Source organism: Scyliorhinus canicula, chromosome 2 (genome assembly GCF_902713615.1).
Source record: "Scyliorhinus canicula chromosome 2, sScyCan1.1, whole genome shotgun sequence".
NCBI lineage: Eukaryota > Metazoa > Chordata > Chondrichthyes > Carcharhiniformes > Scyliorhinidae > Scyliorhinus > Scyliorhinus canicula.
Window position 1 is genome coordinate 287,525,806 of NC_052147.1, and position 28,000 is coordinate 287,553,805.

The 28,000-nt window shown below is 49.9% G+C and overlaps 1 protein-coding gene and 1 long non-coding RNA gene across 2 annotated transcripts in view; one reads left to right on the forward strand and one right to left on the reverse strand.

The window, feature by feature from the left end:
- asic4a (acid-sensing (proton-gated) ion channel family member 4a) overlaps positions 1 to 28,000 on the reverse strand; it is a 236,367-nt gene that overhangs the window by 43,505 nt on the left and 164,862 nt on the right. The window lies entirely within an intron of this gene.
- Positions 13,701 to 20,587, forward strand: LOC119962234. The gene is made up of 3 exons (XR_005459833.1): positions 13,701 to 13,887; positions 17,421 to 17,512; positions 20,436 to 20,587. It is a non-coding gene; the product is annotated as an uncharacterized LOC119962234 (long non-coding RNA).

Below are 28,000 nucleotides of genomic sequence, written 5' to 3' on the forward strand. Positions count from 1 at the left end.
ACACAGTAAGGGGTGGTAAGGGCCCGCCAAATTTCAGTGTTAGGCTCTGGAGGTTGCACTGGAAGTCCAGGCTGAGTAGCCGGGCAGCGCAGAGGTTGGGGAGGACGTAGAGGCGGAAGCCACTGAACTCTATGCCCTGGATGGTGAGGGTGGCGATGCAGTACCCCCGGATCACTACGGAGTGGGACCCGGAGGCCAGGGAGATTCTCTGGTTAGCGGGGTGTACCGCGAAGGAGCAGCGCCTTACCGTATCGGGATGTATGAAGCTCTCGGTGCTCCCGGAGTCCAGCAGGCAGGAGATCTCGTGCCCATCGATCTTCACGCTTGTGGAGGCGGTTGCTAGATTGTGCGGGCGAGACTGGACGTTCGTGACCGAGGCGATCCGCGGCTGTTCGTCACTGGTGTCAGACAATGGGGTGCCCGGGGGGCACGGGTCCTGGAACAATGGTGGCGCCCACATGCTGTGGAGGAGACAAGATGGCAGCACCTGACGATCCTAAGGAGGACAAGATGGCGGCATCCAGGGGCCGCACGTGGCCTGGGGAGGGGAAGATGGCGGCGCCCACTGGCCGTACACGGGGGGGGGGGGGGGGGGGGGGGGGGGGGGGGGGGTGTCGGAGCGATAGCGGCGACTGAGCGAGCTTGGTACGCCACAGCAATATGCCCCTTTTTGCCGCAGGCCTTGCAAAGGGCGCTGCGGACCGGGCAGTGTTAACATAGAACATAGAACGATACAACGCAGTACAGGCCCTTCGGCCCACGATGTTGCACCGACATGAGAAGTCAAAAACTAAAGGCCATCTAACCTACACTATGCCCTTATCATCCATATGCTTATCCAATAAACTTTAAATGCCCTCAATGTTGGCGAGTTCACTACTGTTGCAGGAAGGGCATTCCACGGCCTCACCACTCTTTGCGTAAAAAACCCACCTCTGACCTCTGTCCTATATCTATTACCCCTCAATTTAAGGCTATGTCCCCTCGTGCTAGCCACCTCCATCCGCGGGAGAAGGCTCTCGCTGTCCACCCTATCTAACCCTCTGATCATTTTGTATGCCTCTATTAAGTCACCTCTTAACCTTCTTCTCTCTAATGAAAACAACCTCAAGTCCATCAGCCTTTCCTCATAGGATTTTCCCTCCATACCAGGCAACATCCTGGTAAATCTCCTCTGTACCCTTTCCAAAGCTTCCACGTCCTTCCTATAATGAGGCGACCAGAACTGTACGCAATACTCCAAATGCAGCCGTACTAGAATTTTGTACAACTGCAACATGACCTCATGGCTCCGGAACTCAATCCCTCTACCAATAAAGGCCAACACACCATAGGCCTTCTTCACAACCCTATCAACCTGGGTGGCAACTTTCAGGGATCTATGTACATGGACACCGAGATCCCTCTGCTCATCCACACTACCAAGAATTTTACCATTAGCCAAATATTCCGCATTCCTGTTATTCTTTCCAAAGTGAATCACCTCCCACTTCTCCACATTAAACTCCATTTGCCACCTCTCAGCCCAGCTCTGCAGCTTATCTATGTCCCTCTGTAACCTGCATCCTTCCGCACTGTCTACAACTCCACCGACTTTAGTGTCGTCTGCAAATTTACTCACCCATCCTTCTGCGCCCTCCTATAGGTCATTTATAAAAATGACAAACAGCAACGGCCCCAGAACAGATCCTTGTGGTACGCCACTCGTAACTGAACTCCATTCTGAACATTTCCCATCAACTACCACTCTCTGTCTTCTTTCAACTAGCCAATTTCTGATCCACATCTCTAAATCACCCTCAATCCCCAGCCTCCGTATTTTCTGCAATAGCCGTCCGTGGGGAAGCTTATCAAACGCTTTACTGAAATCCATATACACCACATCAACTGCTCTACCCTCGTCTACCTGTTCAGTCACCTTCTCAAAGAACTCGATAAGGTTTGTGAGGCATGACCTACCCTTCACAAAACCATGCTGACTATCCCTAATCATATTATTCCTATCTAGATGATTATAAATCGTATCTTTTATAATCCTCTCCAAGACCTTACCCACCACAGACGTTAGGCTCACCGGCCTATAGTTACCGGGGTTATCTCTACTCCCCTTCTTGAACAAAGGGACCACATTTGCTATCCTCCAGTCCTCTGGCACTATTTCTGTAGCCAATGATGACCTAAAAATCAAAGCCAAAGGCTCAGCAATCTCTTCCCTGGCTTCCCAGAGAATCCTAGGATAAATCCCATCCGGCCCCGGGGACTTATCTATTTTCACCTTGTCCAGAATTGCCAATACTTCTTCCCTACGCACCTCAATGCCATCTATTCTAATAGCCTGGGTCTCAGCATTCTCCTCCACAATATTATCTTTTTCTTGAGTGAATACTGACGAAAAGTATTCATTTAGTATCTTGCTTATCTCCTCAGCCTCCACACACAACTTCCCACCACTGTCCTTGACTGGCCCTACTCTTACCCTAGTCATTCTTTTATTCCTGACATACCTATAGAAAGCTTTTGGGTTTTCCTTGATCCTACCTGCCAAAGACTTCTCATGTCCCCTCCTTGCTCGTCTCAGCTCTCTCTTTAGATCCTTCCTCGCTTCCTTGTAACTATCAAGCGCCCCAACTGAAACTTCATGCCTCATCTTCACATAGGCCTCCTTCTTCCTCTTAACAAGAGATTCCACTTCTTTGGTAAACCACGGTTCCCTCGCTCGACCCCTTCCTCCCTGCCTGACTGGTACGTACTTATCAAGAACATGCAATAGCTGTTCCTTGAACAAGCTCCACATATCCAGTGTGCCCAACCCTTGCAGCCTACTTCTCCAACCAACACATCCTAAGTCATGTCTAATGGCATCATAATTGCCCTTCCCCCAGCTATAACTCTTGCCCTGCGGGGTATACTTATCCCTTTCCATCACTAACGTAAAGGTCACCGAATTGTGGTCACTGTTTCCAAAGTGCTCACCTACCTCCAGATCTAACACCTGGCCTGGTTCATTACCCAAAACCAAATCCAATGTGGCCTCGCCTCTTGTTGGCCTGTCAACATATTGTGTCAGGAAACCCTCCTGCACAAATTGTACAAAGAATGACCCATCTAATGTACTCAAACTATATCTTTTCCAGTCAATATTTGGAAAGTTAAAGTCTCCCATAACAACTACCCTGTTACTTTCGCTCTTTTCTGTATCATCTTCGCCATCCTTTCCTCTACATCCCTAGAACTATTAGGTGGCCTATAGAAAACTCCCAACAGGGTGACCTCTCCTTTCCTGTTTCTAACCTCAGCCCATACTACCTCAGAAGAAGAGTCCCCATCTAGCATCCTTTCTGCCACTGTAATACTGTCCTTGACTAGCAGCGCCACACCTCCCCCTCTTTTGCCCCCTTCTCTGAGCTTACTAAAACACCTAAACCCCGGAAGCTGCAACAACCATTCCTGTCCCTGCTCTATCCATGTCTCTGAAATGGCCACAACGTCGAAGTCCCAGGTACCAACCCATGCTGCCAGTTCCCCTACCTTATTTCGTATACTCCTGGCATTGAAGTAGACACACTTCAAACCACCTACCTGAACACTGGCACCCTCCTGCAAAGTCAAATCTGTGCTCCTGACCTCTATACTCTCAATCTCCCGTACCCCAAAACTACAATCCAGGTTCCCATGCCCCTGCTGAATTAGTTTAAACCCCCCCAAAGAGCACTAACAAATCTCCCCCCCAGGATATTGGTGCCCCTCAGGTTCAGATGTAGACCATCCTGTCTATAGAGGTCCCACCTTCCCCAGAAAGAGCCCCAGTTATCCAGAAATCTGAATCCCTCCCGCCTGCACCATCCCTGTAGCCACGTGTTTAATTGCCAGGGCCAGGGACACAGGTTAACACTGCTGTCTCACAGCGCCAGGGACCCGGGTTAACACTGCTGTCTCACAGTGCCAGGGACCCGGGTTACACTGCTGTCTCACAGTGCCAGGGACCCGGGTTAACACTGCTGTCTCACAGTGCCAGGGACCCGGGTTAACACTGCTGTCTCACAGTGCCAGGGACCCGGGTTAACACTGCTGTGTTCTCAGTGCCAGGGACCCTGGTTAAACACTGCGGTCCTCACAGTGCCAGGGACCCGGGTTAACACTGCTGTCTCACAGAGCCAGGGACCCGGGGTACACTGCTGTGCTCAAGTGCCAGGGACACGGGTTCAACACTGCTGTGTCTCGTGCCAGGGACCAGGTAAACATTGCTGCCTAACAGCGCCAGGGACCGGGGTAACACCTGCTGTCTCACAGTGTCAGGGACCCGGGATAACACTGCTGTCTCACAAGTGCCAGGGACCCGGGTTAACACTGCTGTCTCACCCAGCCTTCTTCGAGGCTATGTCCAAAGTGGTGGGGTGAGGGTGAAGCCTGCCCGATAGTGGCGGTCTTCGGGGCTTCAGACCAGCCCGAATCTATTCCTGGGGAGGAGGGCGACGCCCTTGCCTTGCCTCCCTGATCGCCCGCCGTAGAATCCTGTTTGGCTGGCGGTCAGCAGCACCGCCCAGAGCTGCAGACTGGCTGTCCGACCTCTCGGATTCTCTCCAAATGGAGAAAATCAAATTCGCCATCCGAGGGTCGGACGACGGCTTCCACAGAACGTGGGAGCCATTCATGCAATTGTTCCGGGACCTGTTTGTGGCCAACGTACAAGAGGAAGAATAGTCGGGGGAAGGTAGCCGGCGGGGAGGGGGGGGGGGGGGCTACGGGCTCGTTACGGGGGTTTGATGGCTAGCTAAGGCCCAAAACCAAACTAATTAAATGCCAATAAACATGTTGGGGAATGTAAAATATGTATGCCGGCAAAGAGGGGGAGGCCACAGTTATTACTACGAAGATGCTCACCTGTAAATATATATGTTAATTTTTGCGTGTTTTTTTTTCACTCTCTAACAATTTGTAATTTGTTCAATATAAAACATGAAAACTGAATAAAAAACATTTATAAAAAAAAACACTGCTGTCTCACAGTGCCAGGGACCCGGGTTAACACTGCTGTCTCACAGTGCCTGGGACCCGGGTTAACACTGCTGCCTCACAGTGCCAGGGACCCGGGTTAACACTGCTGTCTCACAGTGCCAGGGACCCGGGTTAACACTGCTGTCTCACAGTGCCAGGTACCCGGGTTAACACTGCTGTCTCACAGTGCCAGGGACCCGGGTTAACACTGCTGTCCCACAGAGCCAGGGACCCGGGTTAACACTGCTGCCTCACAGTGCCAGGGACCCGGGGTAACACTGCTGTCTCACAGTGCCAGGGACCCGGGTTAACACTGCTGTTTCATAGTGCCAGGGACCCGGGTTAACACTGCTGTCCCACAGAGCCAGGGACCCGGGTTAGCACTGCTGCCTCACAGTGCCTGGGACCCGGGTTCAATTCCGGCCTCGGGTGACTGTCTCTGCCGGGTCTGCATGTTCTCCCCGTGTCTGCCTGGGTTTCGTCCGGGTGCTCCGGTTTCCTCCTGCAGTCGAGAGCCGTGCAGGTTAGGTTGATTGGCCACGCTAAATTGCTGATTAGTGTCCAGGGACGTACAGGTTAAATTTTTGCGATAGAGCGAAGGAGTGGGCATGTGTCGGGACGGGGTAGACTGGATGGACCAAATGGCCTCCTTCTGCACTGATCTCTGATTATATTCTGTGTGTAGTCGCAATGTGACACAGACCCCGTCACCTGTTTGTCATATGTTTGAGATTCTTTGGACATTTTGAGGTTGGAACGGGCACTTTTGTGGACTGTAGGTGGCAGTCTTTGCCCAATATGAGAGTTTACTCGTGATCTTACCACGGTAGCTTTATCCTACAGAATCGCTTTAATGCTTTTGACATCTGCGTCAAGCTTGCAAGGTGAGCAAATAGCTCGGGCCCTATTTACAAGATTGCTGATAAGGTCAAGCTCATAATGCATCCATATCTTCAGATCCCGATGTTCATATTAACTGTGCGACACGCTGCAGTGCAGAATCCACCCGTGGATTTCCCAACAAACAGCTGATATTAGACTGCATCCTCTCAAAAATAAATTTGAGCTGAGGATGGAGGAAATGATGCTTCAAGGGAGGAAGACAAGGTTGGATGGCCTCTACTGTAATGCTTACAGTATTACAGGGAATACGGATGAGTTTAGGGTGAAATGAAAAATGAAATGAAAATCGCTTATTGTCACGAGTAGACTTGAATGAAGTTAATGTGAAAAGCCCCTAGTCGCCACATTCCGGCGCCTGTTCGGGGAGGCTGTTACGGGTGAGGATTGACACGTTGAATTGTGATGTAGTTGCCATCATGGAGACGTGGTTGGGGGAGGAGCAGGATTGGCAGATCTACATCCCGGGATTCAGAATCTTCAGGAGGGACAGGGAGGGGGTAAAAGTGGAGGCAGCATTGAATTATTAGCTAAGGAGTCAGTTACAGCAGGAAGGAGGGATGATGGGCGGGATTCTCTGTCCTGGGAGACCCGGATTGCTTTCCCCAATGGGATGAGGAATCGGAAATAGGGCAAAATCAGTATTGATGCCAGTCACCGTCCGAACGCGATTCTCTGACCCCCTGAATCGAGGTACATGTCCATGCGCCGGTGGGGGGTGTAAATGAATTCAAATGGGTCTTAATGACCCACTTGCATCTATTTAGTCGGGCCAGTGCTCCATGCTGTAGCCCTCCGTGATTCTTCCCTTCCTGTGGCCGGGAATCACGTGGGCACGGATCATCCGGGGTCTCATCCAGGGAATCATAAATTCAGCTCCGTCGGGAGAACATAGGGCAGGATTCTCCCATTCAGAGACCGAGGCCAGGACAGGATTCGTGGACTTTCATGACAGCAAAATTAGCTTCGGTCACAGATTAATTGTGGAACCATTGAGGGGCTAGCACCGCGGTGCGCCACGTGGTGAAACGGTGTCCGATTCGCCGGGTCTGGATTGACGCTCAGGAGGCTGACAAGCTGCAGCCACAGATACCCCCCCCCCCCCCCCCCCCCCACACACACACACACACACACCGTCCCAGCCAACAAGATGGCAGCACGGGGAGCGCCCATCCTGGTTAAAGGATGCTGAACACGAGATCATGTGGGGCGCCATAGAGGAGAGGCTGGTCACCCCGTACCCGGGGGGTGAGGAAGCGGGCACCACCCGCCTCTCTTCACCGAGCCTGGGAGCAGGTGGCAGAGATGGTCAGCGCCGTGGGCAACATCGCCAGGACCAGCCACCTGTGCCATAAAAAACTGCAGGACCTCCTCAGGGTGGCCAGGGTGAGTAGCCAGCAGGAGACATTTCTTCACCCAAAGAGTAGTGAGCCTGTGGAATTCATCACCACAGGAAGTAATTGATGCTAAAACTTTGAATATATTCAAGAGGCGGCTGGATATAGCACTTGGGGAGAATGGGGTCAAAGGCTATGGGGAGAAAGCAGGATTAGGCTATTGAGTTGGATGGTCAGCCATGATCGTGATGAATGGCGGAGCAGGCTCGAAGGGCCAAAAGGCCTCCTGCTCCTATCTTCTATGTACCTTTGTATCTGGCCAAGGTAGATTGGAAAGAGTTACTTGTGGGGAAATCTACAGAAGAGAAGTAGGTGGGGGGGGGTTTAAAAAGGAAATGGGGAGAGTACAGGCCCAATATGGTCTCTGTAGGGTAATAGGAAGGAGTAACAAGCCCAGAGAACCATCGATGACCAGAGGTATTGAGGATACAATGAGAAGGAAAAGCGAGGCTTTTAACAAGTAGAAGGGGAGTGAGTCAGCAGAGATATTAATGGAATACAGAAAGGAGTACAAAAATCTCTGGCTGGTAAAAGTAGGGAAAATCCCAAGTATATCTCTGGGAATAGGATAACCAGGGAAAGAGTAGGGCCCATTAGGGATCAAGGGGGAATTTGTGAGTGGAGCCAGGGGACATTGGGAGGTTGAATGAATATTTCACATCTGTCTTCACCCAAGAGAATGAGGAGGTAGATATGGAACTCTGGGACAGAGACTGTGAGGTTGTTGGAGAGGTGAGGTTTGATCAGGAATAGTCAGCGTGGCTTTGTCAGAGGGAGGTCATGTCTAATAAATTTGATTGCATTTTGTGAGCATGTGACCAAGTGTACAGAAGTGGGTTGTGCAGTTGATGTGGTTCACATGGATTTCAGCAAAACCTTTGACAAAGTCCCACATGGGAGACTTATAAAGAAAGCAAATGCACCTGGGGTACAGGGGAGCTTGATAAGGTGGATTCTGAGCTGGCTGAGCTGTAGGAGACAGAGGGCGATGACAGACGGCTGCTTTAGTGACTGGAAGCCAGTGTCCAGTGGGGACCACAGGGATCTGTGCTGGGCCCCCTATTATTCATCATTTAGATAAACAACATAGGTGACTATGTGGGGGGCAGGATCAGTAAGTTTGCGGATGACACAAAGATTGGCCGGGTGGTTAACACTGAGGTTGAGTGTGTTGGGATACAGGAAGAATCAGACGGGATGGTCAAATGGGCGGATAAGTGGCCGATGGAATTTAACCCTGTAAAGTGTGAGGTGATACACAATGGAAGGAATAATTTAACAAGGAAGTATTCAATGAAAGGTCTGACACTAGGAAGTTCTGAGGAACAAAGGGAGCTTGGCGTGTTTGTCCATAGATCTCTAACGGCAGAAGGGCAGGTTAATGGGGGGGGGGGGGGGGGGGGGGGGGAAAGGCATATGGGACACTGGCTTTTATCAATCGAAATGAAAATCGCTTATTGTCACGAGTTGGCTTCAATGAAGTTACTGTGAAAAGCCCCTAGTCGCCACATTCCGGCGCCTGTCCGGGGAGGCTGATACGGGAATCTGGGCACAGATTACAAAAGCAGGGAGGCCATGTTGGAGTTGGAGAACTTTGGTGAGGTCACAGCTGGAGCACTGGGTGTAATTCTGGTCACCACATTATAGGAAGGATGTGATTGTACTGGAGGGGGTACAGAGGAGATTCACCAGGATGTTGCCTGGGATGGAACATTTCGGTTATGGAGAGAGGTTGGATAGGCTTGGGTTGGTTTCTGTGGAGCAGAGACTGAGGGGCGACCTGATCGAGGTGGACAGGATTCTGAGGGGCACAGACAGGGTGGGTAGGGAACAGATGTTCCCCTTAGTTAAAGGGTCAGTTAGGAGGGGATATAAATTGAATAATAATAATCTTTATTATAGTCACAGATAGGCTTACATTAACATTGCAATGAGACCCGCCCCCCCCCCTCCCCCTGGGCAGAGAGACACCCCCTGGGCAGAGAGACCCCCCCCCCCCTGGACAGAGAGACTCCCCCCGCCCCCCACCCCTGGGCAGAGAGACTCTCCCCCCCCACCCCTGGGCAGACAGCCCCCCCCCCCCCTTGGGCAGAGAGACCCCCCCCCCCCTGGACAGAGAGACTCCCCCCCCCCCCTGGACAGAGAGACTCCCCCCCCCCCCGGGCAGAGAGACCCCCCCCCCCCCCCCCGGGACAGAGAGACTCCCCCCCCCCGGGCAGAGAGACCCCCCCCCTCCCTGGACAGAGAGACTCCGCCCCCCCCCCGGGCAGAGAGACCCCCCCCCTGGACAGAGAGACTCCCCCCCCCCAGGACAGAGACTCCCCCCGCCCCCCCCCCCCCCCGGGGCAGAGAGACTCCCCCCCCCCCCCCCCGGGCAGAGAGACCCCCCCCGGACAGAGAGACTCCCCCCCCCCCAGGACAGAGAGACTCCCCCCGCCCCCCCCCCCCCCCCCCCGGACAGAGAGACTCCCTCCCCCCTCCCCCCCCGGGACAGAGAGACTCCCCGGGACAGAGAGACTCCCCCCTCCCCCCCCCCCGGGGACAGAGAGACTCCCCCGGGACACAGAGACTCCCCCCCCCCCCCCCCCCCCCCCGGACAGAGAGACTCCCCCCGGGACAGGGCAAGCAATGGGTCAGACAGGAAAGCCAATCCATAACTCTGGCTATCGAGCAGTGGGATTGTGCCAGTGATCATGCAAGGGCACGATAGACATTAGATATGGTGGTTATACCAGCCTCCCCGAACAGGCGCCGGAATGTGGCGACTAGGGGCTTTTCACAGTAACTTCATTGAAGCCTATTTGTGACAATAAGCGATTTTCATTTCATTTCATTTCATATAAACAGCCCAACAGGGGATGTGATGTGGAGATGCCGGCGTTGGGCTGGGGTGAGGACAGTAAGAAGTCTTACACCACCAGGTTAAAGTCCAACAGGTTTGTTTCAAATCACTAGCTTTCGGAGCGCAGCTCCTTCCTCATGTGACAATCAGGGAACAGTCATAGTGCATTCCAGAACATTCCACTGAGGAGAATGGACTTGATGGGGTGCTGCATTGACTTCAGATCCATGGAGAGATACCAGGGAGAGACTGAGGAGCTCGAGTGGTCTGCTTCAAGCAGACTTTAGATGACAATGTGGGAAATAGTCAGCAGGTTTGGCAGCTGTGGTGAGAGGGGAACACAGAGAACACATCGGGACATTCATCCGAAACTCTGCTTCCTGCACTGCAGGCACTGCCTGGTTGGCTGTGCATTTCCAGCAATTTCTGTTTGTGTCTCAGCCTTCCAGCATCGGCAATATTTGTATCCAAGTTAAAATGAGATTCACCAGGATGTTGCCAGGGATGGGCCATTTCAGTTATGGAGAGAGGTTGGATAGGCTTAGGTTGTTTTCTCTGGAGCAGAGAAGACTGAGGGGTGACCTGATCGAGGTGGACAGGATTCTGAGGGGCATGGACAGGGTGGATAGGGAACAGCTGTTCCCCTTGGCTGAAGGGTCAGTTACGAGGGGGACACAAGTTCAAGGTGAGGAGTGGGAGATTTTGGGGGATTTGAGGGGAACCTTTTTACCCAGAGGGTGGTGAGGGTCTGAAACGCGCTGCCTGGGAGGGTGGGAGAGGCGGGGGAGGGTCTGGAACACACTGCCTGGGAGGGGGGTAGAGGCGGGTTGCCTCACATCCTTTAAAAAATACCTGGATGAGCACATCTTAACATTCAAGGCTATGGGCCCAGTGCTGGCCAATGGGATTAGGTGGGCAGGTCAGGGCCTTTCATGTGCTGGTGCAGATTCAATGGGCCTAAGGGCCTCTTCTGCACTGTGTTACACTGATACAGAACTGGTTAGGTCACAGAAAGCAGAGAGTAGCAATGGAGGGGTGTTTTTCTAATTGGAGGGCTGTGACTAGTGGTGTTCCACAGGGATCAGTGCTGGGACCTTTGCTGTTCGTAGTATATATAAATGATTTGGAGGAAAATGTAACTGGTCTGATTAGTAAGTTTGCAGACGACACAAAGGTTGGTGGAATTGTAGATAGCGATGAGGACTGTCAGAGGATACAGCAGGATTTAGATCGTTTGGAAACTTGGGTGGAGAGATGGCAGATGGAGTTTAATCCGGACAAATGTGAGGTAATGCATTTTGAAAGGTAGGGAATATACAGTGAATTGAAGAACCCTCAAGAGTATTGACAGTCAGAGAGATCCAGGTGAACAGGTCTACAGGTCACTGAAAGGGGCAACACAGGTGGAGAACATAGAACAAACAGTGCAGAAGGAGGCCATTCAGCCCATCAAGTCTGCACCGACCCACTTAAGCCCTCACTTCCACCCTATCCCCATAATACAATAACTCCATCTGACCTTTTTTGGTCACTAAGGGCAATTTATCATGGCCAATCCACCTAACCTGCATGTCTTTGGACTGTGGGAGGAAACCGGAACACCCGGAGGAAACCCACGCAGACATGGGGAGAACGTGCAGACTCTGCACAGACTAAGACCCAGCAGGGAATCGAACCTGAGACCCTGGTGCTGTGAAGCCACAGTGCTAATCACTTGCGCTACCGTGCTGCCCAGTACTGAGAAGGTGCTGAGAAGGTAGTCAAGAAGGCATACGGCATGCTTGCCTTCATTGGCCGGGGCATTGAGTAGAAAAATTGGCAAGTCATGTTGCAGCTGTATAGATCCTTAGTTAGGCCACACTTGGAGTATAGTGTTCAATTCTGGTTGCCACACTACCAGAAGGATGTGGAGGCTTTAGAGAGGGTGCAGAAGAGATTTACCAGGATGTTGCCTGGTATGGAGGGCATTAGCTATGAGGAGCGGTTGAATAAACTCGGTTTGTTCTCACTGGAATGATGGAGGTTGAGGGGCGACCTGAAAGAGGTCTACCAAACTATGAGGGGCATAGACAGAGTGGATAGTCAGAGGCTTTTTCCCAGGGTAGAGGGGTCAATTACTAGGGGGCATAGGTTTAAGGTGCGAGGGGCAAGGTTTAGAGGAGATGTACGAGGTAAGTTTTTTTACACAGAGGGTAGTGGGTGCCTGGAACTCGCTGCCGGAGGAGGTGGTGGAAGCAGGGACGATAGTGACATTTAAGGGGCATCTTGACAAATACATGAATAGGATGGGAATAGAGGGAAACGGACCCAGGAAGTGTAGGAGATTTTAGTTTAGACAGGCAGCATGGTCGGCACGGGCTTGGAGGGCCGAAGGGCCTGTTCCTGTGCTGTACTTTTCTTTGTTCTTTGTTCTTTGATCCTGTGAAATCCTTACACGCAGCTTCAAATTTGAAGATCCACGCATTGGAAATATTCATGGACGAGGAGGTTAGGAGTCATTCCATCGATAGCATATTTCTCAGAAAAGCTGGCAAAAGTGTGAACGAGAGCGGGACCTGGAGCCAACACTATGTATTTGGGCACAGATGCTGTCAATAAAACCGAACTGAACTGTGCGACTTTACAATGTCGTAAGTTGAATGAATGTAAGATTCACGCGATGGCGAGCTCTCCTGATTACCATGATGGAGTAGCGTGTGTCACAAAACCTGATTTTCACAGAAAGCACAAATCTCTGGTCCATTGCGAGGTCTCAGAGCCTACCCTGAGCGGTTGGTTTAGCACAGTGGGCCGAACAGCTGGCTTGTAATGCAGAACAAGGCCAGCAGCGCAGGTTCAATTCCCGTACCAGCCTCCCTGAACAGGCGCCGGAATGTGGCGACTAGGGGCTTTTCACAGTAACTTTATTGAAGCCTACTCGTGACAATAAGTGATTATTATTATTATTATACACAGACATACACGTTTGCAAAGCTGACAAGCAACCAGAGTAGTCATCCTAAACAACGTGCGCTGTTATTAATGACAGTTCCAAATGGATCGCCGCCAAGCATGATGGGCGAGCCCTGTCTGAAAGCAAATTACAAAACCATTTGTTAGACTTGTGCAAAGTGGCAGGTTGCTTTGCAGTTTTACTCTATTGGTCACTGTGTCCGTGCTTATACCAGCCACTGAAAACACACAACGGTGATGTCACATTACTTTCTGCGCACAATGAATTGGTGGTGGAATGAATTACTCCAGGCATCTCTGAGTGAGTTTCCACAGCAAAGGATTCCTTCACCTTCACAAAGATTACACACAAGCCACGTATTGATAGTATGGTCTTTGCTGCGTGCTCATTCGAATTTGCAAGCTTATTTACAAAGCCACCACCAAAGGAAGCCATCGACAATTCATTGCTCTCCGCCGCCTCATGTGACATCACCAACCTGTCGGATTTGCCTCTGCAATCCCGGCACCATGTGGCTCTTTGCTAAAAATAAATCTGGATAATAGTGACGAGATAATAACTAGATCCGAGTGAGCTGACAAAAGAAATGATATTGTGTTTGGAGAGATGCAAAGGTCCGTTTGACAACAGTGCAATTACAGAGGACAAAACTACCTATTAGATTGTCATTAAGATGCTGTAATAAATGATGAATCAGTGAGATGCAATGGAGAAGCACAATTATTAAGAGTTTGTCAACTCTCTGTTCACCCCTTGGAACCTGAAATATTCTCAAGAAAAATGTCAAGATTTATTGAAAGGTGAGTCGCCAGATTGAGTTTCCTGCTCATTTTTGCAACGTCACTGAGAAAAGGCCCCAGAGAAAGATCAGTAGGACCTCCCTCTCCCCCGGGGTTGAATTACCCCAGAGGCAGTAGCCTGCATTGGGTCCAGCAGCTGACCATATTCTCAGTTCCAGTGTGGCATAGTGCAAGATCTGAGCAAGTTGTGATCGTGCCTCTCTCTATTGGCGAGCTGTAAATAAAGTTAGTTCAGTAATGGCTGCCTGCAGCTGATCATGTGCCATACACAAACAGAAAGGTGGCGATGAGGTGGGAATCTACATTGCCACCAGCCCTCAATATGCATGATTGACGGAGAGCTCAGATCAATACAAGCAGCACGGTAGCATGGTGGTTAGCATAAATGCTTCACAGCTCCAGGGTCCCAGGTTCGATTCCCGGCTGGGTCACTGTCTGTGTGGAGTCTGCACGTCCTCCCACTGTGTGCGTGGGTTTCCTCCGGGTGCTCCGGTTTCCTCCCACAGTCCAAAGATGTGCGGGATAGGTGGATTGGCCATGCTAAATTGCCCGTAGTGTCCTAATAGTAAGGTTTACAGGGGGGGGAGTTGTTGGGTTGCGGGTATAGGGTGGATATGTGGATTTGAGTAGGGTGATCATTGCTCGGCACAACATCGAGGGCCGAAGGGCCTGTTCTGTGCTGTACTGTTCTATGTTCTATGTAATACAAGAATTATCCCAGCAGGATTCTGTTCAGACAAGTGAATGGAATCGATGGCTTTGCTTGAGCGGAGACTTATTGGTGGTTTTAATAATTTGTTCCTCCTGTGATCTCTTCTGTCAATGTCTCAATTTTTATTTGGACAAGATTAAGAGTGTGAAATTCCTCTTCTATTGAAACCATGGCACCATAGAAAGGTCATGGTGCTGGAAGAGGCCATTCAGCCCATCATATCTGTGATGACCAAAACAGAGAAAAAAGAAACTAGCCGCTCATTTTAATCCCATTTTTCATTGTTTCATTTTCATTTCATTTCATTTCATTTTTCAGCCTCTGGTCCGTAACCTTGCAGGTTCCAGCACTTCAGATGCAGATGCATGAACCTCTTAAATGAGTTGAGTGTTTGAGCTTCAATCACCAACTCAGGGAGTGAATTCCAGGCACCCATCACCCTCTGAGCAGAAAAGAATTTTCCTCATGTCTCCTCGAATCTTTCTACCAGTCACCTTAAATCCACATCAAAAGAACAAAGAAAAGTACAGCACAGGAACAGGCCCTTCGGCCCTCCAAGCCCGTGCCGACCATGCTGCCCGTCTAAACTAAAATCTTCTACACTTTCTGGGTCCATATCCCTCTATTCCCATCCTATTCATGTATTTGTCAAGATGCCCCTTAAATGTCACTATCGTCCCTGCTTCCACCACCTCCTCCGGCAGCGAGTTCCAGGCACCCACTACCCTCTGTGTAAAAAACTTGCCTCGTACATCTCCTCTAAACCTTGCCCCTCGCACCTTAAACCTATGCCCCCTAGTAATTGACCCCTCTACCCTGGGAAAAAGCCTCTGACTATCCACTCTGTCTATGCCCCTCATAATTTTGTAGACCTCTATCAGGTCGCCCCTCAACCTCTGTCATTCCAGTGAGAACAAACCAAGTTTATTCAACCGCTCCTCATAGCTAATGCCCTCATTACAGGCAACATCCTGTACAGGGGAACAGGAGTATAGGGGAACAGGAGTACAGAGGAACAGGAGTACAGAGGAACAGGAGTACAGAGGAACAGGAGTATAGGGGAGCAGGAGTATGAACAGGAGTACAGTGGAACAGGAGTACAGGGGAACAGGAGTACAGGGGAACAGGAGTACAGTGGAACAGGAGTACAGCGGAACAGGAGTACAGGGGAACAGGAGTACAGGGGAACAGGAGTACAGGGAAACAGGTGTATGAACAGGAGTACAGGGGAACAGGAGTACAGGGGAACAGGAGTTCAGGGGAACAGGAGTACAGCGGAACAGGAGTACAGGGGAACAGGAGTACAGTGGAACAGGAGTACAGGGGAACAGGAGTACAGGGAAACAGGAGTACAGGGGAACAGGAGTACAGGGGAACAGGAGCATGAATAGGTGTATGAACAGGAGTATGAAAATGAAAATCGCTTATTGTCACAAGTAGGCTTCAATGAAGTTACTGTGAAAGTCCCTAGTCTCCACATTCCGGCGCCTGTCCGGGGAGGCTGGTACGGGAATCGAACCGTGCTGCTGGCCTGCCTTGGTCTGCTTTAAAAGCCAGCGATTTAGCCCAGTGTGCTAAACCAGCTATGAACAGGATACAGGTGAACAGGAGTACAGTGGAACAGGAGTACAGCGGAACAGGAGTCTGAACAGGAGTCTGAACAGGAGTACAGGGGAAGAGGCGATCAGGGGAACAGGAGTTCAGGGGAACAGGTGTGCAGGGGACCAGGAGTACAGGTGAACAGGAATACAGGGGAACAGGAGTACAGGGAAACAGGAGTCTGAACAGGAGTCTGAACAGGCGTACAGGGGAACAGGCGATCGGGGGAACAGGAGTCTGAACAGGAGTCTGAACAGGAGTACAGGGAAACAGGAGTACAGGGGAACAGGAGTACAGGGAAACAGGAGTACAGGGGAACAGGAGTACAGGGGAACAGGAGTTCAGGGGAACAGAAATACAGGTGAACAGGAGTCTGAACAGGAGTACAGGGGAACAGGCGATCAGGGGAACAGGAGTCTGAACAGGAGTACAGGGGAACAGGAGTTCAGGGGAACAGAAATACAGGTGAACAGGAGTATGAACAGGGGTACACGGGAACAGGAGTACAGGGGAACAGGAGCATGAATAGGAGTATGAACAGGAGTCCAGGGGAACAGGGGTACACGGGAACAGGAGTCCAGGGGAACAGGAGTACAGGGGAACAGGAGTACAGGGAAACAGGAGTCTGAACAGGAGTCTGAACAGGCGTACAGGGGAACAGGCAATCGGGGGAACAGGAGTCTGAACAGGAGTACAGGGGAACAGGAGTTCAGGGGAACAGAAATACAGGTGAACAGGAGTATGAACAGGGGTACACGGGAACAGGAGTACAGGGGAACAGGAGCATGAATAGGAGTATGAACAGGAGTCCAGGGGAACAGGGGTACACGGGAACAGGAGTCCAGGGGAACAGGAGTACAGGGGAACAGGAGTACAGGGGAACAGGAGTACAGAGAAACAGGAGTACAGGGGAACAGGAGCATGAACAGGAGTATGAACAGGAGTACAGGGGAACAGGAGCATGAACAGGAGTATGAACAGGAGTACAGGGGAACAGGAGCATGAACAGGAATATGAACAGGAGTCCAGGGGTACAGGAGTACAGGGGAACAGGGGCTGGTTTAGCTCACAGGGCTAAATCGCTGGCTTTTAAAGCAGGCCAGCAGCACGGTTCGATTCCCGTACCAGCCTCCCTGGACAGGCGCTGGAATGTGGCAACTAGGGGCTTTTCACAGTAACTTCATTGAAGCCGACTCGTGACAATAAGCGATTTTCATTTCAGGTGTACAGGGGAACAGGGGAACATGATGTTGTTGACAACCACTGCACAAATGAACACCTTCTGACCGACTCTGTCCACCTTTAATACTCAAGGTAAGCGATTCGGCTCTTTACCCCACAGAGGTCGCTGGTTCATTGAGGTATTCCCAGGTTGCACATTCTGGGAGGTCCTGTGCTTTGACTTGTGTGTGAGGCAGTGCAGTTATTGATTTGGATTTGAATAAATTCACCTCACTCAGCAGTTCCCAGGGATTGGAAAGACAGCAAATTGATGGATGAGGAGCAATGTAAGGGATGTTGGTGTGATAGATGGGAGAAGCTGGGAGTGCCCTGGCTGTATGCTGCTCACGGCAACTATCTCTGTGCCAGAAGAAATATTCAATCACTCAACCTCCGCTAATTAGAATGAGAGCACAGATAACAGCTCGGTCTGTGAGAGCATTGCATTTGTTCCTCTCGCTAAGTTCAGCCTCTCCTGAATGTAGCTGTTGGGAAACAGTGCGGTCTGGGAGTTTGTGACGGTGATGTTCAGAATGAAGGTGTCTCACCCCAGTCCCCACTATTTTAACTAGCTTGGGTTTAGGCGGGAGTCGAGTTCAATAGCCTATCCATGTGGATGGTATTGAGATGTGCGCATACATCATTTTAACTGATGCCACCCTGCGCTCTGATAATCCAGTCCATCAATCCTTCCACTCCTTCACACAATTCTCCAAGGGAAGAGAACAAGAGAAAAATTAACAATAGCCAGTTTGAGGCCTAACCCATTTCGTTTACCGAAAGTCTTTTTCAAAGCAACATCAATCTATTGGGATTTCCACACTCCACATGAAAAATCGCTTGCTCAAAGTCAAAGAGTTGAGTTAATAAACACATTCTGACGACTGCAGCCAATTGTTATACTTCCCCTCATCAAAGGCACAGAGTGTACTCACAGAAGCAAACTCCTCCATCTCAGCCTATCATCATTATTATTGGTTCCACTCTCAGAACTCGAACATCTTGAATATCCCATGTCAATGTGACACAGAAACTCAAGACAAGTTTCAGTAAAGGAGAGGATGAGCCAGAAGATCACCTCATTCGCAATCTTGCCAGTGTTGAATCTCAATATTTGTCGATGACCAAACCTGGAGGTGCCGCAGACATTGTGGCTGATTCTAATTGACTGTAACAGGACACAGGCAGACTGGCAGAATGGGCAGGCAAGTGGCAGATAGAATTTCATACAGAGAAACACGAGATGATACACATTGCCAGAAAGGATAGGGAAAGGCAATATAGACTAAATGCTACAGTTCTAAAGAGTGTTCAGGGACAGAGGGAGCTTGGGGGTTTGTGTGCATCGATCTTTGAAGGTAGCAGGATATATTCAGAGAGTGGTTAATAATGTATATGGGATTCTAGTCTTCATTTATAGAGATATACACAAACAGGGGAGCTACATTGAACCTTTACAAAGCACTGAATGGGGCCCAGCTGGGGTTTTGTCCTCTGTCCAGCTCTCCATACCTTCCTGAGGCATTGGAGAGGCGGCCAAACTGAGAATGTTGCCATGGATGAGGAACCTCAGCTCTGTGGAGAGATTGGGGAAGTTGGGACTGTTTTTCTTGGACAGAAGGTGAAGAGGGGATTTTATCAACATTGCAGTAAACCAGGTGACATGAAGATAAAGGTGAAACCAAATTTACTTTAACTGAAAAATAAAGCCTCAGCTCGCTACACAACTTAGAAACATAGAAAATAGGAGCAGAAGGAGGCCATTCGGCCCTTCGAGTCCGCTCCGTCATTCATTATGATCATGGCTGACAATCCAACCCAATAGTTTAATCCGGCTCACCCCCCCCCCCCCCCCCCCCCCACCCCCCCCTTTGCCCTCAGTGCTATATCTAACTGTTTCCTGAGAACAGACAATATTTTGGCCTCAACTACACTCTGTGGTAATGTGTTCCACAGGCCAACCACTCTCTGGGTGAAGAAATGCCTCCTCATCTCTGACCTAGATGGTCTACCCCGTATCCTTAGGCTGTGACCCCTTGTTCTGGAAACCCCCCCCACTACCATCAGAAACATCCTCCCTGTCCAGTCCTGTTAGAATTCTATTGGTTTCTGTGAGATCCCCCCTCATTCTTCTCAACTCCAGCAAATATAATCTTAACCGATTCAATCTCTCCTCGTCCGTCAGCCCCGCCATCCCTGGAATCAGTCTGGGAAACCTTGGCTGTACTTCCTCCAGAGCAAGAACATCCTTCCTCAGAGAGGGAGACTGAAACTGCGCACAATACTCCAGGTGTGGCCTCACCAAGGCCCTGTACTCGAAATCTCTCACAATGAAGGCCAACCTACCTTCTTTACCGCCTGCTGTACCTGCATGCTTACCTTCAGCGACTGGGGCACAAGGACACCCAGATCTCGCTGCACATTCCCCTCTCCTATTTATGGCCATTCAGATAATAGTCTGCTTTCCCATTTTTGCTGCCAAAGTGAATAACCTATTGTTTCTCCAGATTATACTGCATCTGCCATTCATTTGCCCACTCGCCCAACCTGTCCAAATCAGACTGAAGGATCTTTGCATCCTCCTCACAGCTCACCCTCCCACTCAGCTTGGTGTCATCTGCAAATTTGCAGATATTACGTTAATGTATATTGTGAATAGCTGGGGTCCCAGCACCGATCCCTGTGGTACCCCACTCTTCACTGCCTGCCAATTTGAAAAAGACCCGTTCATTCCTCCTGTCTACAACCAGATTCCTATCCAGCTCAATGCACCTCCCCCAATCCCATGTGCTTTCATTTTACACGCTAATCTCTTATGTGAGACTTTGTGAAAAATCTTCTGAAAGTTTAAATAAACTTCTTTAGCAACACGTGTGGGTGTGTCAGTAAGGTGGCTAGTTTGGGGATAAATTTCCCATCATAGTTGATCAGGCCGAGGAACAACTTCAATTCTGTCATGTTTCCCAGGGTCAGTGCAGCTCTTGTGGACTTAATTTCTTCACTTTGTCCTCTTCAGGGTGAAGGCCCATTTATCAACGCGGTATCTGAGGTATGTCACCTCACCCGCCTGAATCAAGCACTTTTCCCATTTGAGGAGGGCACCTACATCAGAGAATCACTGGGATTTCCTCCAAGTTTGCCTGGTCTCCTTTTTCAATGATGTGGAGATGCCGGCGTTGGACTGGGGTGAGCACAGTAAGATGCCTTACAACACCAGGTTAAAGTCCAACAGGTTTGTTTCAAACACTAGCTTTCGGAGCACTGCTCCTTCCTCAGGTGAATGTTTGAGGAAGGAGCAGTGCTCCGAAAGCTAGTGTTTGAAACAAACATGTTGGACTTTAACCTGGTGTTGTAAGACTTCTCTTTTTCAGTGTCTCCTGTGAGTAGTAATCATCCGGGTACACTGCTCCCTGAGGCCACCTTTGAAGGATACTTTCCGTTTAGCGCTGGAAAATGGCGTACGTCGATGAGACTCCAAAAGGCAGTCTTGTGTATTTATACAACCCCTTATGGGTGTTGATGGGTGACCAACTTCCTGGATGGCGAAGTGAGCTCCAGCTGGCAACATGCATGGCTAATATCCAGCTTGGCAACAGGCATGGCTAATATCCAGCTTGGTAACAGGCATGGCTAATATCCAGCTGGCAACAGGCATGGCTAATATCCAGCTTGGCAGCAGGCATGGCTAATATCCAGCTTGGCAACAGGCATGGCTAATATCCAGCTTGGCAACATGCATGGCTAATATCCAGCTTGGCAACAGGCATGGCTAATATCCAGCTGGCAACATGCATGGCTAATATCCAGCTTGGCAACATGCATGGCTAATATCCAGCTTGGCAACAGGCATGGCTAATATCCAGCTTGGCAGCATGCATGGCTAATATCCAGCTTGGTAACATGCATGGCTAATATCCAGCTGGCAACATGCATGGCTAATATCCAGCTGGCAACATGCATGGCTAATATCCAGCTTGGCAACATGCATGGCTAATATCCAGCTTGGCAACAGGCATGGCTAATATCCAGCTTGGCAGCATGCATGGCTAATATCCAGCTTGGTAACATGCATGGCTAATATCCAGCTGGTAACAGGCATGGCTAATATCCAGCTTGGCAACATGCATGGCTAATATCCAGCTTGGTAACAGGCATGGCTAATATCCAGCTTGGCAACATGCATGGCTAATATCCAGCTTGGTAACATGCATGGCTAATATCCAGCTTGGCAACAGGCATGGCTAATATCCAGCTGGCAACATGCATGGCTAATATCCAGCTTGGCAGCAGGCATGGCTAATATCCAGCTTGGCAACAGGCATGGCTAATATCCAGCTGGCAACATGCATGGCTAATATCCAGCTTGGCAACATGCATGGCTAATATCCAGCTTGGCAGCAGGCATGGCTAATATCCAGCTTGGCAACATGCATGGCTAATATCCAGCTGGCAACATGCATGGCTAATATCCAGCTGGCAACATGCATGGCTAATATCCAGCTTGGCAACATGCATGGCTAATATCCAGCTGGCAACAGGCATGGCTAATATCCAGCTTGGCAGCAGGCATGGCTAATATCCAGCTTGGCAACATGCATGGCTAATATCCAGCTGGCAACAGGCATGGCTAATATCCAGCTGGTAACAGGCATGGCTAATATCCAGCTTGGCAACATGCATGGCTAATATCCAGCTTGGCAACATGCATGGCTAATATCCAGCTGGCAACAGGCATGGCTAATATCCAGCTTGGCAGCAGGCATGGCTAATATCCAGCTTGGCAGCAGGCATGGCTAATATCCAGCTTGGCAACAGGCATGGCTAATATCCAGCTTGGCAACATGCATGGCTAATATCCAGCTTGGCAACATGCATGGCTAATATCCAGCTTGGCAACATGCATGGCTAATATCCAGCTTGGTAACATGCATGGCTAATATCCAGCTTGGTAACATGCATGGCTAATATCCAGCTGGTAACATGCATGGCTAATATCCAGCTTGGCAACAGGCATGGCTAATATCCAGCTGGTAACATGCATGGCTAATATCCAGCTTGGCAACAGGCATGGCTAATATCCAGCTGGCAACATGCATGGCTAATATCCAGCTTGGCAACATGCATGGCTAATATCCAGCTTGGCAACATGCATGGCTAATATCCAGCTTGGTAACATGCATGGCTAATATCCAGCTTGGTAACATGCATGGCTAATATCCAGCTTGGCAACAGGCATGGCTAATATCCAGCTGGCAACATGCATGGCTAATATCCAGCTGGCAACAGGCATGGCTAATATCCAGCTTGGCAACAGGCATGGCTAATATCCAGCTGGCAACAGGCATGGCTAATATCCAGCTTGGCAACATGCATGGCTAATATCCAGCTTGGCAACAGGCATGGCTAATATCCAGCTTGGCAACAGGCATGGCTAATATCCAGCTTGGCAACATGCATGGCTAATATCCAGCTGGCAACAGGCATGGCTAATATCCAGCTTGGCAGCAGGCATGGCTAATATCCAGCTTGGCAGCAGGCATGGCTAATATCCAGCTTGGCAACATGCATGGCTAATATCCAGCTTGGCAACATGCATGGCTAATATCCAGCTTGGCAACATGCATGGCTAATATCCAGCTTGGCAGCAGGCATGGCTAATATCCAGCTTGGCAGCAGGCATGGCTAATATCCAGCTTGGCAACATGCATGGCTAATATCCAGCTTGGCAGCAGGCATGGCTAATATCCAGCTTGGCAACATGCATGGCTAATATCCAGCTTGGTAACAGGCATGGCTAATATCCAGCTTGGCAACAGGCATGGCTAATATCCAGCTTGGTAACAGGCATGGCTAATATCCAGCTTGGCAACAGGCATGGCTAATATCCAGCTTGGTAACAGGCATGGCTAATATCCAGCTTGGCAACAGGCATGGCTAATATCCAGCTTGGTAACATGCATGGCTAATATCCAGCTTGGTAAACCTGTGGTCTCCAGCCAGCCTTGCCTACAGGTCCTCGATGCAGATGAGAGACTCTGTTGACAGTCAGATTATAGTCGCCACAAAGGTGAACCGACTTGCCAGGTTTTAGTACTGGAACCACTGGCACAGCCCATTCCATAAACTGTACTAGCTGTATCATGCTGAGTCGCTCTAGACTCCAATGTTTGACCTCTATGTTAGTGAACAAGGTTAAGGGAACTGGTCGTGTCCTGAAATATTTAAGCAGGGCCTCCAGGTCCACAAAGATCTTTGCCTTTGTTCCTTAGATCTTGTCAACGCCCTCCTGAAAAACCTCAGAAAACTTCCTGACAATTTCATATTGGCCCCCAGTTTGCATCCTGAAGATCTGCTGCCAGTCCAATTTACAGCCAGACTCTGCTTTGAAGACTTGGCCCTGGTCCTTGAATGACTATATCTGTTTCCCATGGGTGGCCTGGGTCGCGGTGGGCCTACGATTCGTAGAGGATCCCCCCTGTATGTGACCATTCCGACCCTAGTGTCCCACAGGCATAGGGGCGTAATGCAGCTCAAAGACACTGGAAGGTCTCTCCCTGCCACATTGGAGACAGCAGCTCACTGTCCATATCAAAGCTCCAAAACATAGGGCTTGGCTCCTCCCTCTGCAACTGGATCCTTGACTTCCTGACCCACAGACCACAATCAGTAAGAATAAACAACACCTCCTCCACAATAGTCCTCAATACCGGGGCCCCGCAAGGCTGCGTACTTAGCCCCCTACTCTACTCCCTGTACACACACGACTGCGTGGCAAAACTTGGTTCCAACTCCATCTACAAGTTTGCTGACGATACGACCATAGTGGGCCGGATCTCGAATAACGACGAGTCAGAATACAGGAGGGAGATAGAGAACCTAGTGGAGTGGTGTAGCGACAACAATCTCTCCCTCAATGCCAGCAAAACTAAACAGCTGGTCATCGACTTCAGGAAGCAAAGTACTGTACACACCCCTGTCAGCATCAACGGGGCCGAGGTGGAGATGGTTAGCAGTTTCAAATTCCTAGGGGTGCACATCACCAAAAATCTGTCCTGGTCCACCCATGTCAACGCTATCACCAAGAAAGCACAACAGCGGCTATACTTCCTCAGGAAACTAAGGAAATTCGGCATGTCCACATTGACTCTTACCAACATTTACAGATGCACCGTAGAAAGCATCCTTTCGGGCTGCATCACAGCCTGGGATGGCAACTGCTCGGCCCAGGACCGCAAGGAACTTCAGAGAGTCGTGAATACCGCCCAGTCCATCACACGAACCTGCCTCCCATCCATTGATTCCATCTACACCTCCCGCTGCCGGGGGAAAGCAGGCAGCATAATCAAGGATCCCTCCCACCCGGCTTACTCACTTTTCCAACTTCTTCCATTGGGCAGGAGATACAGAAGTCTGAGAACACGCACGAACAGACTCAAAAACAGCTTCTTCCCCACTGTCACCAGACTCCTAAATGACCCTCTTATGGAGTGACCTGATTAACACTACACCCTGTATGTTTCACCCGATGCCGGTGCTTATGTAGTTACATTGTATACCTTGTGTTGCCCTATTATGTAATTTATTTTATTCCCTTTTCTTCCCATGTACTGAATGATCGGTTGAGCTGCTTGCAGAAAAATACTTTTCACTGTACCTCGGTACACGTGACAATAAACAAATCCAATCCAATCCAATCCAATTTTGATTGGGGCAACTTTGGGTGTGGGGGTGATGCAGTTTAACTGTATCCATTCCTCCTGTTTGGGCTGGTGGATTTGCAGGGCCTGAGGTTGCTTTGGATTCCGACCTGGGAAGAATGTGTACTGACAATTCTGGCAGCTTTACTTAGCACATTGTTCATCCGCAGTTTCTCGTGACTGCTCCCCAAAGTCCTCTGGGGAAGCTTCTTCCCAGTCCCGGAATGTTACAGTTGTTGGCTGGGTCGTGCATGCCGTGGCTGAGTAGTGACAGGTGGTGGGTGAGGTGTGGAGATGCTGTCCACAGGGAGTCCAGTTTTCCGATGTGGGGGCTCCCGGCGCTGAGCTCACAGCAGTCCATTAAACTGTGGAGTTCCTGAGCCTCTTTTTCAGCTTTTTCCCAGGGATAGTGCCATTTCTTTGGCTCTTTTAAAATGAAGGACGGGTTCTGCACGCAGCGTTCTCTGTGTCGCGACGTTGTTTACTCTGCATACCAGCCGGTTCCGTAGCATCTCCAGCAGGGATGAACCATACTCATAGTTGTCAGTCAGTTTCCTGGATCTGGTCAGGCACATTCTTTCAGATTCACCAGAGAATCTTCCAGCTGCATTAAAACTGTGGCCTGGAGGATAACGCATGGTCTCAGGTCGCAGGGGTATGTTACTCAGCTCACTAGCCCAGTAAATGTGTTTGAGTCTGGGGTCATCGGGTCAGTCAGTCTCTTCATGATGCCGAATGTCTGGGCTCCACAGGAATCAAAAGGATTCTGTCAGTCGTCACCTTCAATGCCATTCGCATAAAAGAAATAGCGCATCCTTTCGACACACTGGGGCCAATCCTGCACACGGGTACCATACATCTCGGGTTTCCCAAATAACGGAATTTCCCAGTTCACTCTATTCACTTCTTACCGGAGCAATTTTTCTTTAAAGCAGAACTGTCCACAATCCTATTGTTTCTCCTCGTCGCCTGTGTGGTAACCCAGGAGACACGACAATAAAGGCTAAACCAAATTTATTTTAACTTTAAAGTAAAACCGCACCTGCAGCGAACACCACTTAGCACCCAGCCCCGGGTGCGACCCACCGGAAGATCCATCTCATGAAGGATCACTCAAGTCCTGAAAGGCGTTCTGTTAGGTAATTTGGACATTATGAATTCTCCGTCTGTGCACCCAAACAGGCGCCGGAATATGGCGACAATGCAGAAGGAGGCCACTCTGCCCATTGAGTCTGCACCGGCTCTTGGAAAGGGCACTCTACCGAAGCCCACACCCCCACCCTATCCCTGTAACCTAGTAACCCCACCCAAATGACCCCATTTTCATTTCATTTCATCTAAGGGCAGTTTATCCACCGAGCCTGCACATCTTTGGACTGTGGGAGGAAACCGGAGCACCCGGAGGAAACCCACGCAGACACGGGGAGAACGTGCAGACTCCGCACAGACAGTGACCCAAGCCGGGAATCAAACCTGGGAACCTGGCACTATGAAGCCACTGTGCTAACCACTGTGCTGCCGTGCCGCCGGTAACAGTGTTAATTAAGCCTAGTTGTGACACTGATAAAGATTATTATTATGATCCTTGAGGGTTGTCAGTGAGATATTCCACATCATGAGGGGTCTGGACAGAGTAAATTGGTAGTTACTGTTCCCCTGATTTAAGGTTTGACAATCAGAGGGCTCAGATTCCAGGTAATTGGCAAACGAAGCAACGAGGATCTGAGGGATCAAATCCAATTGAAGCATTCAAAAGGGAATTAGGCAGTTATCATAAAGGAAGAATGTGCGGGGTTACGGGGAGGAGGCGGGGGATTGACATTCGGTGAATTGTTCACACGGAGAGCTGGTCCAGACATGGTGTGCTGTTTGATTTCTGTGATTCTGTCATTGAGGGATAAATATTGTCGAGAGTGCCGGAGCGAAATCGCTTCGCTCTTCTTCAAAATGGCTCCATGAGGGCAGCTTGGGCCTCCGGGGGGAAAGTCCGACTGGAAGATGGGGCATTGTTTGAAAAGCTCCTTCAGAGGTTCAGAACAGTCCATGAAATTAATCCTCAGATAAACTGTGTCAGAATCAAGGCTTCTTTCTGTAAATAGGATCGGTTTGAATGTGCATTGTGTGAGTGGTGCTGGGGTTTATAAATGTGGAGGGGGTGAGAGAGAGACTGCTGTTAGCTGTTCCTACTAACCAGATTTGACTGTAATTGCTACTTATTCATCGAGCTCGCTGTATTCTGTATCGGAAGCTCTCTTTCCTCCTTCAAAGGTTAATACTCAAAACCTGATTTTTCACACACGCAGAATAGGTTTTGCTTTATCATCCGTGAGAAATAGAACATCTGTGAAAGGCTTCATGAGGTGCTTTTCGATTAGCATACTGCTCACTGAAGGATCAATGTGATAAGAACTCCCATAGCTGGCCAACCCATGACATCTCATTGATCTAGAAAATTACTGTCGGCCCAGCCTTGAAATTGCTTCCAATTGGCACAGCAAAGTGTTATCAGTTGCATAAACGATTCCTGTCTCACCCCTGCCCCTAATCTCCTGATTGCAGCCATGTCAGGAATTCGCAATTCATTAGTCGCTGATGCAAGTTTTGCTGTGTGTGTGAAGGAGATGAGGGAACAGGAATTCTCCAGGCGCAGCACCTAACCCAGCCTCCCTCTCCACATGTCCCTCAATCCCACTGTGAAATGAAAATGAAAATGAAAATCACTTATTGTCACGAGTAGGCTTCAAATGAAGTTACTGTGAAAAGCCCCTAGTCGCCACATTCCGGCGCCTGTCCGGGGAGGCTGGTACGGGAATCGAACCGTGCTGCTGACCCACTTGGTCTGCTTTAAAAACCAGCGATTTAGCCCAGTGAGCTAAACCAGCCC